The sequence below is a fragment of the Mesitornis unicolor genome, unplaced genomic scaffold (genome assembly GCF_000695765.1).
Source record: "Mesitornis unicolor isolate BGI_N332 unplaced genomic scaffold, ASM69576v1 scaffold1248, whole genome shotgun sequence".
NCBI classification, from domain to species: domain Eukaryota; kingdom Metazoa; phylum Chordata; class Aves; order Mesitornithiformes; family Mesitornithidae; genus Mesitornis; species Mesitornis unicolor.
Window position 1 is genome coordinate 349 of NW_010200942.1, and position 14,823 is coordinate 15,171.

Consider the following 14,823-nt stretch of genomic DNA (forward strand, 5'->3'; position numbering starts at 1 on the left):
GTGATTAGTACCCAGTAGGAGCGAAGATTTACTACTAGTGCAATGGCAAAGGTATGAAAGTATTATTTTGTCCTTAGATGCAAAAGCTGCAAGTGCTACATGAGAAAAAAAAAGTGTGAAGAATCAGTGAGACAAAGATCTTCGTTGATGGATGATGGGATTCTATCAGCAAATGTATATGGGAAGGAATTGGTTAGACATGAAAAACTGCAATCTCTCTTTCAATGTTCATGTTATATTTACCCTTGAGTCAGCCTCACTAGCTGTATTTATACCAATAAGCTAGAAAAGTCCAGGGACTGCACAGCACAAAGCACAGAATGGCTTGTATCCATACCTAAGCACTCTTCACGAGATACTTTATCATCCCCATAGGGAATTTTAACCTCAAAACAAGGACATCATTTGAAAGAATGCCAACTGATATTCACCAAAAATGTATGAGGGACTGCACTAACAAATTGGATATTTTATGCTATCACTTGCAAGTCTTCAAGACCATATCCTGGGCCCAGCCATACTAGTATGAAGGTGGCCACTGAGCGCTGTTACAGTTCTAGATGGAGTATATGTTAACTACTGTTGGTAATTACATAATTTTTCTACAATTACTTAGATCTCGTCTCTGTGTTTCCATTTGTATGCTTGAAGAAACAGAATTGGCTCTAGATATGATTTGATAGAGATAAAACAATAAAATAGAGCAGAAGTGAAATTTCCAGAGTGATATTTTGTAAATCCCCTGTATTGACAAAGCACTCTTATAAGGTACATCACAAACAGCTGTATAAAGAGAAGCACTACTGTTCAAATGAGACCCAAATGTTAGTTTCATTAAAATAGCTTTAATAATGCAGAACTAAGAATATGTGTGTTTTTTACTCACAGTAATTTAAATGTTAATTTAAATAGGTTTTACTGTGACATTTTACAAACTTATATTTTACTAATTTATATGAAGTATGTACCAAGGCAATAACCAAAATTTCAAGAAATTTCTTATTGCTTGGGATTAACTTTTTAATTTATTTATTCTCAGTAAAAATGGTACAGATTCAGTGAAGCCAGCAGCCTAGCTCAGTTTATTTTTACTGTATTTTACCATGAAAGCAATGGCAGAGGCACTAAATAACTACTGTAAATCTCTATTTCAAATCAAAATGCAATTATAATTTAAAATGTTGAAATTTATCAGCCACTTTACCCATTTAACTGTTATGAATCCAATCCTGCTTGCCCTCAGTGCCATATGAGAGAATTTAAAGATCCCATTCAGAGTGATAATGACAAGGTCTGACTGACTAAGCATGCCCAAAGAAGCTCTGTATGGTATGCAATGTGTATAACATTGAGTGAGACTACATTATACAGCATATGTGTAGCAAGACTGGACTCAAAATCAAATATTCAGTGACACAGGACATATACACAGTCATTTGGACTCTGCCTTCTTTGCAGAGGGAGAAGACTGGACAAAGTACTGATTGGACTCATAGCATATATGAGACTGACTCTGTACATGCACACAGTATTCAGGTCTCCCTGCAGTCTTAAAACAGCCCACCATTTGGTGTGCTTAAATTCCAACAAAAGCCGTTTGAACTACTCAGGGCTTATTTGCAGGATCGAATGGGACTTCAGTAGGGCACAGCCTTCCATTTTGTCTGTTACGTCTCAGGCAACAGAGGGCTATCAAAGCTATAAATACAGCAGAGATATGGCAATGCAAATGTACATGTTGCAGGTCAAACTGCCAAAAATAGCTAAGAAAGGATATACAGTTTAACATCACTTTATCTGTATCAATACTGCCTCAAAAACTTCCTATGGTAAATGGATTACATAAAACTAAAACTCATTCTGCTTGCAAAATAAGCAGTTAGAAGAATGGGCTATATGTAACTAAGGCTTACTAGATGTAGGTTTACAATCTATGGTATTTACATTCTAATTTTTAATGTTTGTTATCGTCTGTAGCGGTTTAAATACAAATAAGCTAACTTAATATCTGTGTGAGCTCTCTTTGACCTCACAGTGGGGCATAAAAATGGTACAGCCTTACTTACCTGTCATCAGTTTCAGCTGAGAGTTGAAAAACCACCTGAGAGCAGCTAAGGAAGAGAGTGTGGGTGACCAAACACTGGAACCAGTTGACCAGACAGACTGTGGAGTCTCCATCCTTGGAGACATTCAGAATCTGACTGGATATGGCACTGAGCAACCTGTTTTAGTTGACTCTCCTGTGAGTAGAGGTTTGGATTGGATAAGCTCCAGAGGTTCCCTCCAGTCTCAACAATTCTGTGACTCTATGATTAATCACTAAATGTCATCTATAGCTTACACTGTCTGAACTCTTACCTGTACAGTATACAGCAAAGAATGCAGAAAAGTAACAATTACTGTTAATTACTAAAAATATGGAAAATATTTATTGACAGTCAAGTGATGCCAAAATAGTTACACAGTATGGACAAAGGAAAGTTAAGACAGTCTTCAAGAGTAACATTATCTTTGTAGCCAAATTTTTACATAATGAATCTCAGGTAAATTGATATTATTATCATACCAAATTCTTCCCTGAAATAGCATATTTTAACTGTTAAACATAAATTATAGAAGCATAAAGTAATGAATGGGTATTTTTCATAGTAACTTAAACAAGTGGTATTAATAATTAAACACCATCATTTCTTTCCTTTTCCCCTCAGGTTTTTTAATTCCTCTTCCATTGTAACTGTAGAGGAAAAAAGACACAGTAGATAAAACTTGTTGATTTGGATCCAAATCGAATATACAATTTAAAAATACTTTGGCCTCACTGTGAAATCACAGAACGGTAGAGATTGGAAGGGACCTCTGAAGACCATCTAGTCCAATCCCTCTGCTAAAGCAGGCTCCCCTAAAGATCACTTAGGAACACATCCAGGAGGGTTTTGAATGTCTCCAGAGACAGACACTCCACACCTCTCTGGGCAGCTTCTTCCAGTGCTCTGTTATCCTCACATTCAAGAAGTTTTTCCTTATGTCTAAGCTGAAACCCCTGTGTTCCAGTTTGTAACCATTGTCCCTTGTCCTGTTGCTGGGCACAACCAAGAACAGTCTGGTCCCATGCTCCTGATGCCCACCCTTTAGAAATTTATAAGCATTAATGAGATTCCCCCCTCAGTCACCTCTTCTGCAGACTAAAATACTTAATTAAGGATCAAGAAAGACCCAAAATTGACATGGGCACCATCACTTCAGCTTACCAGAACTGGAAACTAAATGTTACACACTGTCAACACCATAGAATCCAAAATCCCATCAGGTGTAAGGCTCCTCATGTTTGAAGACTTTAAGACACTTTAGAAGGGCTACTCAGGAATTACCTTCTTCAGTCAGGAATTACTTGCAGATAGCCAGCAAGAGATACTAGCCACACATAACTGTATGAAATACAGTGATACAAAATAATTTACTGAGACAAGGAGAGAGAATACCCTCTATTAGCTCTCAGTCCCAAGTCCAAAGACTGCTATATGTCTTCTCATGACTGTAGCTAGTAATGGCACCACCCATCTCCAACACAACAGCCTAATGACTAATATACTTGTACAGAATAACAGTGGTTTAAGTCCTGGTCTACAGGTTATTTTTGTGATACCTGTTCTGATATATTGTATTTGTATGTATATGTAAGTATATAAAGAGGGAGTTTTGTGTCTGGATTTACTCCACAGTTCCAGTACAGATCTCTGTAACTGGTCAATAAAATCTGAATTTTGAAATTATTTTGGCTGTCTAAACAAGCTGATCCATGGAGATACAATATGTATTACAGTAGACAGGTACTGTTATGTACATTTTTAAATCCACAGTTCAGACATCAACAAACCCTCTGCCAAATAAATAAAATTAAAAAAATTCATACTTTATTTCTGCAGTCTTTTTTCTCAATGAAATCCAACCAAAATTTATGTGCCGTCTTTGGTGCCACAACACAGTTAAGCAACTGTTCATGCTGGATCTAAACTAGTTAAACTAATTTTGTTCAAGTTTTCCAAGTTGAGATCTGTCAACTAGCTAAGCTTATTCAAGCAAACAAGGAATTCCTTAATTGCACAGGGAAGCGATTAATTCCTTAATAGACCTTAACTGCAGCTTAAATATTTGCAGCTTTAAAATCTACAGGAAAGGTCAAAAACTAGTACAGCATTGCCAAAAAATTTGCCAGTAAAAGTATGACAGGCACAAAAACGAGATGGAGGATAAGGAGACAGAGAAAAAATTCTGTCTTGGTTGCTAACATGTAGGGTTATCAGAGTAGCTACATAACTCCGAGGCAGGGCCATGGTTAAAGATTCTTTAGAGTCCAGAAGCCAGACACACCACCCTCTGCTGTTCAAGGCTAAGGCTTATTTGTCTCAGCCCTCCCTTCTCTACATCTCTGCATCTGTGCTACTACTGGCAATACTGATGTATGAAAAGAACTTCAGAATTTTCAAGAAACTATGTCCATCTACATCCATTAAGAACAAAATATATCAGTCTAAGTTTCATTCAAAATACAAGGGAGTACCTGTTTTCAACTATATTCCTTCAGTCATTGTGATACAATCACACAAAACTTCTCATTCCTGGCTATTGCTGTGGGTACTTATACAAAAATAATCTCTTTTCTGAATACTATATAAATTGCGTGAGAAAAAAAAATGCTTACAAATGTTGATAAAAATACACATCAGAAAATATAAATGTGGTTTATCAGTCATTCAGCATTTGAATTCAAATGACTGAATCTTGTTTTGCAGCAGTCCATTAGATCTAGTACTGTCTACTAAAAAAAAGAAGAGGGAGGGGGGAAAGACACTGAGTGTTTTTGTTGCTCCAGTTTCTCCAAAGGTCACGACCAGCAATGCATTCATGAAGCTGATGCAGCTCTTGACTGTTCCTTCTGTATTGCAAGGCTCTTCAGAGCAACAGTAAAACTGAATAAATCTTGTTGATTTTTAACTAGCTTCTCTCTTGACAAAACAGAAATATAACAGAAAGTGTAGTTGTCTGTACATTTGGGAAGATTACTTGTTATTTGCAGAGAATTTCAGGATAGAACATTTAACATCCTAAAAGCTCAATGATCTCTACTGGTCAAATGTACTGTCCACTGTGAGAACCATCATTCTTACTGCTAAAATCATAAAAATTTTCTTCTGCTGCTACCAACAGTCCTAATGTTGCTTTCTCAAAGCAGGAACAGCTAAACTTCATTAGAGCATTCCATATGAGAGCAGAAAATTTTAAAATCAGCACTGAAAAGCTTTGCAGGATGACAAATTCATTGTAGTATTAAAGAAAGAAAAAACCTTCTGTGGGCACTATCTCCTAGAGGAGCAACCTGGCTGACTAGAACTTAAATATCTTCTTAAGTATCTATAACCAATCTCCCTTTTCACCTGAAAGTGTAGTAGGGAAGTGTAGCTTCATACCTATTTTCCTCCACTCCTATTTGCATTTTCAAGCACATTTTGGCTGATACATAGTAATTTGCTATGAACACTCTCAGGTCCTTTCTTGCCAGGCAGCTTTCCAGCCACTATTCCCCAAGCCTGTAGCGCTGCATGGGGTTGTTGTGATTCAAGTGCAAGCTCATACAATTGGCCTCAGCCCATGGATTCAGCATCCCCAGATCCCTCTGTAGATCCTTCCTACCATCACACAGTATAACACTTCCACCCAACTTGGTGTCATCTGCAAACTTACTAAGAGTGCACTCGATTCCCTCATCCAGATCATTGATAAGGATGTTAAATAGAAGTGGCCCCAGTACTGAGCCCTGAGGAGCACCACTTGTGACTGACAGCCAACTGGATTTAACTCTGTTATTATTTAATATATTTAACTCTGGGCCATCCAGAAAATTTTTTGCCCAGCGAAGAGTGCACTCATCCAAGCCATGAGCATCCAGTTTCTCCAGATAAATGCTGTGGGAAGAGGTGTCAAAGGCTTCACTAAAGACTAGGTAGACAACATCCACAACTTTTTCCTCATCTACTAAGCAGGTCACCTTGTCATAGGAGGAGATCAGGTTAGTCAAGAAGGACCTACCCTTCATAAACCTGTTCTGACTGGGCCTGCTTGCCCTGTACATGCTGTGTGATGGTGCTCAAGATTATCTGCTCCATAACCTCCTTTGGCACTGAGGTCAGACTGACAGGTCTGTAGTTCTCCAGATTCTCCTTCCAGCCTTTCTTGTAGATGGGTGTCACATTTGTTAACCTTGAATCAACTTCGACCTTCCCAGTTAGCCAGCAGATTCACAAAAAAAATCTAAATTTCACTAATAAAATCATTCAGTTGCAGAACTTCAGTCTGGATGCATCTGTATTTTGAGATAAACAATGTCAAGTTCAGGAACACTTTTAAAATTAATAAATTTCAGTGTAAAGTAGGAAAAAAATAATATTCCTGTATATAAGTGTCACTGTAGCACAGACTTGTGGCTCTACAACAAATCTGCAGAGACCCATGAAGCTCTTCACAGCCCAGCCCAGATTAGTTCTCCTACTGGTTAAACGGGAGTTGTGTGAAAGCTGAAGCTTTGCATTCTCAGTAGACAGAAACAAATTAGTAGTTTCAGGTGTGCTTCATACTATAAAGTAATAATTTCAAGCATAAGACAAATAAGTACAATCATGACCTAGGACCTGGAAAATATCATAACTTACCTAATTTTATTGCTTCTTTTCCTCTCTTTTGTGTGTCTACTGTTATTTATAATCTGAATGGTATTCAGTCTATTACCTGGAATGCCTTTCCCTGTCTCCTAACTAGCTGTCTGTTTTCCATAGTGAGTAAACTGGTTTAAATTATGGACTGTGCTTCTGTGTTCTGCTATGAGTTAAATGCAGGCACCTACTTATACTGTAATAAACAGAACAATTTTTCCCCAACATTTAATGTCATAGCTAAATTGCAAGTTGCGTCAAGCAAAGGATTTATAAAGGTCTACATTAAAAGAAGATGAAGATGTTCATTTCAATATGTTAAAGTTTGCTTTCAGTTCCAAAGTATTATAAATTCACCATAACTGTGCTGACTTCAGTGAGAGTTTTATGTATCTAAATGCTATAGGAATAGATTTCTTAAGTAATGAAGCCTATCAGAGGTAAGGTGAAATTTTCAATTGCTTCTTCAGGAGAGGCCATCAGAAGAAGGAGGTGTCCAAAGAAAATTTTGCACATTTACTCTGTGATGAAAGTGGTATTTGAGGGACAAAACATATCATTACATTCACAGAAATAATCTTCAGCCATACTGTTATGCCTGTGTTCTGATTACAGATTAATACTTTTCAGAAGTTGTTACGGCAGTAGTGAGCCAGGAATTCAATTAAATCTATAATCAAAAATCAGAAAGTTGTGTAATCATAATCAAGCTTGTACAAATTCTTTCTCCACTGGAAGAACGGCCACAGGCCAGAGGAAATATGTCTTAGAAGGTATCAGACCATTTTCACTGGTGTGGTCACTGTAAAACCTATTTTGCAGTCACATTCACAAGTGTAAATGAGAGAAAAGACATTGCAAAATAAGGTCCTTTGTTTTCAGACCTGTATTACACATTACTGTACTTGATGTAATGTGAAGCTTACATATCTTATCACTTCATTATTTGAAAAATATATTTTTTAAAAAGCAAAGATATTTACTTGGTTTTTAGATTTAGAGCTTATCAGACATTTTTCAGCAGCAGTCAGAAAATAACGGATTTGACAGGATCAAATCATTCTGCAGAGATATGCCAGATATGTTGCAACCTTTGAAGAAAATCTACTCACTTATGGCCACTCTGCCCCCTGCCCATATCCTGCGTGCTTTGCTGCTAAAGCCCTTTATCTAGCCAATTCCTGTGTTGCTTAATCTCTCGAGTGCTTTGGAGTTTTTATAAGCAGTCTGGTTGGCAGAGATCTCAGCCACCATCGAAGCTCTAAAGGAGCTGGTAAGGCTTACCAGTTCCCTGGGCAGCTGGAAATCAAGATAGCAGAACAACAAAGATGAACTCTCTAGTGCTCCTGCCTCACTGTGCAGCCAGCTGGCTCCAGCACACCATAGACAATGCCAAACGTGCTACCTGAACAGTCTCCCAGTCTGTCTGACCAATGTAGGCAACCAGTTCCTTAATAACTCAGCTCTCTGCTCAGACCCAATAAATTCCTTTATCAGCTCTTCATCTTCCTGGCAACACTGCTTCCCTAAAGCTGTTTTCCTAGGAAGCTGGTAAAATCAGGGGTTCATGAGACTGACAAAAATTTGAAAATACATTTTAATTTTACCATTTTTTTCCTCTAGAAATTTTGCCTCATACTAATCGCTGTCCTTCTGAAATATTTTCCCAGTGTTGGATTTGGTTTCCCGTTCCTCTGGCATACTAGAGGTTGGCTTTGATCTTGATAATTAACATTGTTTCACTCATTTTCACCTCATAATTCTCAAAGGATATGCCTACACTGCAAAGTATATTTAGCTATTTTCCTTGTTCGAAGACTAAGAATCCAAAAAATATTGTCATTATCAAAAACAAAGGGGGATGTAGGAGCAATAATACAAATACGGTTTAAATAATTAGCATATCCTCTATTGAAGTTTTCTCCTCACAGTCTGCTTAGTTTGACAGTTGAAATGAGCAGTGAAGAAATAGAGGCTAAATGCTCATAAACTTTCACACCATCTACCATTTCAAAGACTTGACTGTCATATTTGTCATAATTTCTATGTTATTGGTCAACCCTCTAGAGCCATTCATTCTTCCTTTCAAACTTCAGACTTAATGGTTTTATTTTCTTTGGAAAAAACTTTGTTTCTTGCCATATTGGATGACAACTAAAGGTTCCAAGCTTGCAGTGGAGCTCCAAGATGGCACGTGATCTTCAGGAAAGGGAGACAGTTTATCCTACACCTGCTTATAAAGAATATGCAGAGTTCAAATCACCTCACCTGGAGAACTGAGATCCAAAAAGCAACAAGCATGAGAGGTAAAGGAACATGAGTAAAAAATCCTAAAATTCATTGTACAATTGCCAACTTCTGTGTAATATCAATATGAACTACCTATATGTTTATTCATGTCATGATTACTTTTCTTGTCCCCCACTCCACTAGATTTGTTTTTTATACCGTGCAAACTCTCCAATCTCAGGTGAGCTGAGCCTCAGTATACTGTACCTTCAATAGATTTTTCTGATGGAGCAAAAATCTCACTTTTTGTAAACAATGTTAAAATGAAGAAACCAGGAATTTTACACTTGCGAAAATTTGTATGTCTAACAAAAGGAAAATGCACCTACTCTTCAGCTTCCACATGCACTCAAGAACTTTTTTCTTTAAAACTAAAATTCACCTTTTTGTGCCTTGTGTTCTTGATCTATAGAAGTGACCTGCTCCTGAAGAGCACCCAAAACATAAAAGCTTCATGAAATTAGTTTACAGAGGAAATATTAATGTCTGTCAGTGAATGTGTGTGGCCATGTGTGAAGTTACCCTTGCTCTGAGCAGGGCCTTGAACCAGATGATCTCCAAAGGTCAGCCCAACCTCCTCTGCAGTTTTGCATGTTATTGCCAAGGCCACTCAACACATAGCATGTCTACCATCACAAGAACAACCTGCCTGATAGCTTGTGCAATGGGGCCATTGCAGGAACAGGGGATGAAATGGCCTCTGATCTCTGGACTGAGTGATGGGCTGGTAAGAATGCCACCAGTCAGACTTATCCCCTCATTTCTCTGGCAGAAACTGCTGTCATTATCCCAGTAGCAAGCGAGCCAGATGTGTGTCCACACTTCAGTCACCTCATTTCGGTGTATTAACCACTGTGATGAGAGAATTGTGTTAATATCCACGGTTTGACCAGGAGGGGGTGAAGTGCAGCAACCTGTCCCATTTTGCCTCTTCTGCAAAGTGATGGCAACTTCTGTCAGAAATATAGAGCAGGCAGGAGAAGTAACATTGGAAATTGCTGCAGCTAAATCTGTCAGAGCCTTTTCATATTTTTTTGAATACAGATAGCAAGGGTAATTTCTAGCCTGCAGTCCCAAAGCCACATGCATGATCTCTCATGGTCATCAGCTTCTGTATGTGTAATTCCTACTTCTAATACTTTCAGTTATTTCACATGACACTTGCAAGCAGTTCAGTTCCAAGATGCACTTCTGCCTACAACAGCAGTCACCTGCCCTTTCTCTGGCAGATACCAACTACATTGAGTTCTCTCTCTTTTGATTTATGAATGACTCAGTAATGCAACATTAAAACAATCTTTTAATTATGACTGAATTTAAAAATACCGTCTCCTTTCACATAGAGGGGTGTGTGAGGTTTCATAACATTCAGCAATTCAGCAGGCTATTTTTTTCATCTTTTCATTAATAATCTCACTCACTTACAGTACATAATTACATTTACTCCAAAGGAACACAAAAAGCAGAGTATGCTACTGACCTACAGCAATTTATAGTGAAGAACAAGGAGGAAAGGAGAGGATTTTGCCAAACAAAAAGTAACTTCCTTTTTATAGAATGTTTTGGGTTGGAAGGGACCTTTAAAGATCATCCAGTCCAATCTCCCTGCAGTAAGTAGGGACAATGTTACAGGATCAGGTTGCTCAGAGCCCCATCAAGCCTGGCCTTGAATGTCTCCAGGGATGGGGCCTCCACTACCTCTATGGGCAACCAGTTCCAGTGATCTACCACCCTCATATTGAAGAGCTTTTTCCTAATATCCAACCTGAACCTACCCTTTTCTAGTTTAAAACCATCACCCCTCGTCCTATCGCTACATGCCCTAGTGAACAGCTCTTCCCCACTTATAGGAACATTTCAGATATTGGAAGGTCGCTATAAGGTCTCCCTGGAGCCTTATCTTCTCCAGGCTGAACAACCCCCATTTATGAGCTCTGCTGTAGACTGTGCCTACCCTCAGAAGACAGGAGCCTCATTACCAAGCTTTTGAAAGATGCAATAGATATTTCAATTACTTATATTTGCAGAATTTCAATTTGTACTTTTGCTAAAACTCTTGAGAACCACTACTCTTAGGAAAGAACTTTAATTAAAGCAAAAGACTATGCTGAAGAGTTTCAGATTTTATTCTGATCTTCATCACAGACTTGCAATGATATGGTTCATTAATCTGATTATTTTTGTGTCTTTGTCCTTCCCACATGTAAAATTAGATCATTACACAGGGATGTTGAGAAGCTTCATTTTTAGAGTCTGTAAAACACTTTTTGATCCTCACCTACAAACAGAGTAGCATCTGAAATGGTTAAGAAAAGGGAAGTGTTAGAATAGATACTATAGAGGTCTCTAGATTTGTAAGGAGCACGTGCAGCATGGAAAGGACTGACTATTCATGTCGTGTCACTTCTCATACAAGTACCAACAGCTATCAGATAAAGCTGGCTGCTAAACAAATTTAAAAAAAAGAAAATCACCTTTTGTTTGTTTCCACTCCCAGACCCACTAAGACACAGTCTGTTAAGAGAACAAAGTTGGGAAAATATTGTGGAGATCCCAAAGCAAAGTTATACATCTGAGCAGCAAGCAAGCACTGGACTTAATATTGATTCTAAAAGGCCAGACATTAACAATTTATGTTTCCTTATTTTGGAGCGACGCTGTATGTGTGTGGGTGTAATTCTCTTTGCTGTATAAACATGCATGGCTATTTATAGCTTAATATTGCAGCAGTTAGCCTGACATGCTCACAGTGAGATTTCATTCGGGGCACACATTTCTGACTGCGTCTGGCAGATGATGCAGTGAGTCAGGAGCACAGCACAGCACCAGCGCTTGCCTTACCAGCCACGGGGGACTTACTCTGCTATTACGTGATTTGTCCTTGGTGCTGCACCAGTCCAAAGGTGCCTGAGCTGCAAACAAGAACTGCAAAGGATTTGGATAGGAAAATCAACAAAATCCTCACAGCTACTGGAAGTCAGCGTACTTGTGCATCCTTGATGCTATGCTGGCATAGGTAGGCAGCCAGATCAGCATGCAGCTGACTGAGAAGACTCAAAATCTTTTTTTGCACAGTTCTGCTTCACACTTATTATCATGTACTTTGTCATGCTACACTCTGCCAGGAAAAGGAGTCATAGCAACATGGCAGCACAGAAACACGGGCCTGGAAGGGACCAGAAGAAACTAAATACCCCAGTGGCTTCCAATGTGTGAGGTGTGCCAGTCACGACAATCTTTTATGAGCCTTTTCTGTTCCCAGCTGGAAGTGGCAGTTAAGAGACAAGCGGAAGGCAGTGGCAGTGTGGGTTGGTGTGGGAAGGGCAGGAAGGCAGCAAAAAGGAAAGAGCAGGGGCTGGGAGGCTGGCAGAGGAAGAGCAGGAGTCAGAAGCCATAGGGCACAGAAGAGACAAAGGCAGCAACAGGGAGGTTCAGCTACAGCAGTTTTAGGAATCACTAATTTAGTCCATACCTCCACGCAGAGGTGAATCCAGTCTATCTTGTGTTCAAAACAAGCCCAAAATAATTTTTCGCTTTTAATGTGGGAATATTTCCAGTTAAAAGTATGGAAATACTATGATAAATAATAATAACAACAACAACAGCAACAGCAACAACAACAACTCCTTTCCATGTCTTTATGTATGAGTATATCACAGCATGAAATGTCTTCATAAAGGATCAAATCTTCACATCTTCTGCAGTTTGGGACTGACCTTAAAACCTTCCAGTCTTTTCTACCTTTCACATTTTTCAGGGCATTTGGTCACCTTTTCTTATGCACAATACTTTTCCCTTTCTGTTATTGTATTTCATTGGTTGATATCAGGCATTTTTCCACTGAATAAAAATCATTTTTAAATATGATCCTGTGTCCCACAGTTCTTGAAATCCTCCTTACTTTTTTATCATATCATTCAAAATATCAGTATATGCACAGAGCAGAATTGTGTTCTAGACAAACCTCACAGAACTCTGACTTGAAATGTCCTCTCCTTTTCACCACAAAGCTCTGTTTCTTTGATAGCAGCTTTTTAAGCAGCACACTCATTTTCTGGAAATTAATCAAAGCTACTCCCTGTTTAGTATGTGAGCATCAGGAAATATCATGTTACTGGTTTTCCACATCTACCAGATCAGCAAAGAAGTCAAAATATAAAGGTGGCTTTGACATTATTTGTTCTTGACAAATCCATAATGACTGACTCCACCACTTTATTACTTTATTATTGTGCTTTTACTTAATTGGTTAACCCTTTGCTCTGGTATCCCAATTAAGCCTCCCAATGTGTTACTTTCTTTTTTTCTTTTTTTTTTTTGTTTTATTCAGATGCAGGTACTATGTGGAAGCTTCTCTAGGGCTCTGAGACCTCTTGATCCTCCATAAGCATCTGAGGACGATCACTAATAGTTCAGCAATTGCTTTGGCAACTTTCTTACGTATTCTGCACCAAATTTCACCTGACCCTGCTGACTAGAACATTTCTAACACATCTAAATATTTTTTAACCTGCCCTTTCTCTCTTACAGCCTGTGATTCTCTTCCCCGTTAAAATTAATTGCACCAAAGATGTGATTGTAATTAACCTTGAGACAGTAAATCTTTCAGCCTTTCCTATTTCATTACTGCAGAGAAAAGCTTTTTCCATCAGATTAAAAAGAAATACGTTCTCTGTATTGTACCAGCACCTCAGTAAAACATTTTCATGATGTTCCACCAGGCATTTGTCCTCTGGGCAGTCCAAATGCAGTTGTGCTCTCCAGTGATGCTGCTGGATTTGCAGGCATGAGCCCTCTCTCTGCTGATTAACACTGATTGTTGTGCCAGGACCACACAATGCCTCCACATCCCTCCACGATGGCATTTTTCCCCAGTGGACACTTAAAAGGGCAGAGAGACCTCACACACAGTGTGTTATAGGAGATTCTTTGCAGTATATGCCTCCCCTGGCAGCCTACACCCTTTCAGAAAGGCCAGCAAACCTAGATTTTGTTTCATTAAAAAAACCAGGATTTTTTTTGTCTCTTTTGCATTAAAAGGTTGTTTGCATTATAAACACTTTTATGCTCTGAACCTACCTTTCAATACAGAAATGCCCCTTGGGGTCTTTCTGTCCAAAAGAGAAACAGCACTATGCTTGCAAGACCTTTTGCCATGAGTGCTTCGTAACTCGTCCAGAGACCTTTTGGGTAATGTTCTCCGTTTCTTCTCACCTCCCATAGGCAATCCTCTCCTGAGAGCTTCAGGCTTTCCCTCAGATCTTCCTGTCGCCCCATTTGAGTTCTTCTTGCATTCTCCATGCAAAATGAACTTTTTTCTTTTTCCTCTGTCTCCTAGCTCAGGTATTAGATGGAGGGTTGAGAACCAGCTTATAAAAACCCAGCACAGTCCTAGCAAGAGCTGGAGTACTGAAAGATGTTTGATTTTACATTTACAAGCAGGGATTCTGTAATCTTTTCAACATTCTCAGTATGGTGTCTTCCCATCCGGGTTACGGAGCATACCCACAGTGTCTCCCTGTGAAGTTTTTGCTACAGAAACTCGTCAAGCAAGACACTGTGCATGGAAGCCACTGAAATGGTCTCTGCCATAACTGTACTTGTGGTTTCTTCTTTCTTCTGCCCATTGTCTCTCTTGGCGGTGCTATTTAATGCTTTGCAGCACAGACCAGGAAAGGCACACACCACAGGTGGCAGGGGAGGAAAAGGCAATGTCAGACAACTATTACTGTGTCTCTGACGCACAAGAAAGAGAGGTAAGAAGAAAATCACCTTGCCTCTAACATAGTGATCACAACTGCCAGTTTGGGAAAGAGAAGAAAGGAGAGTT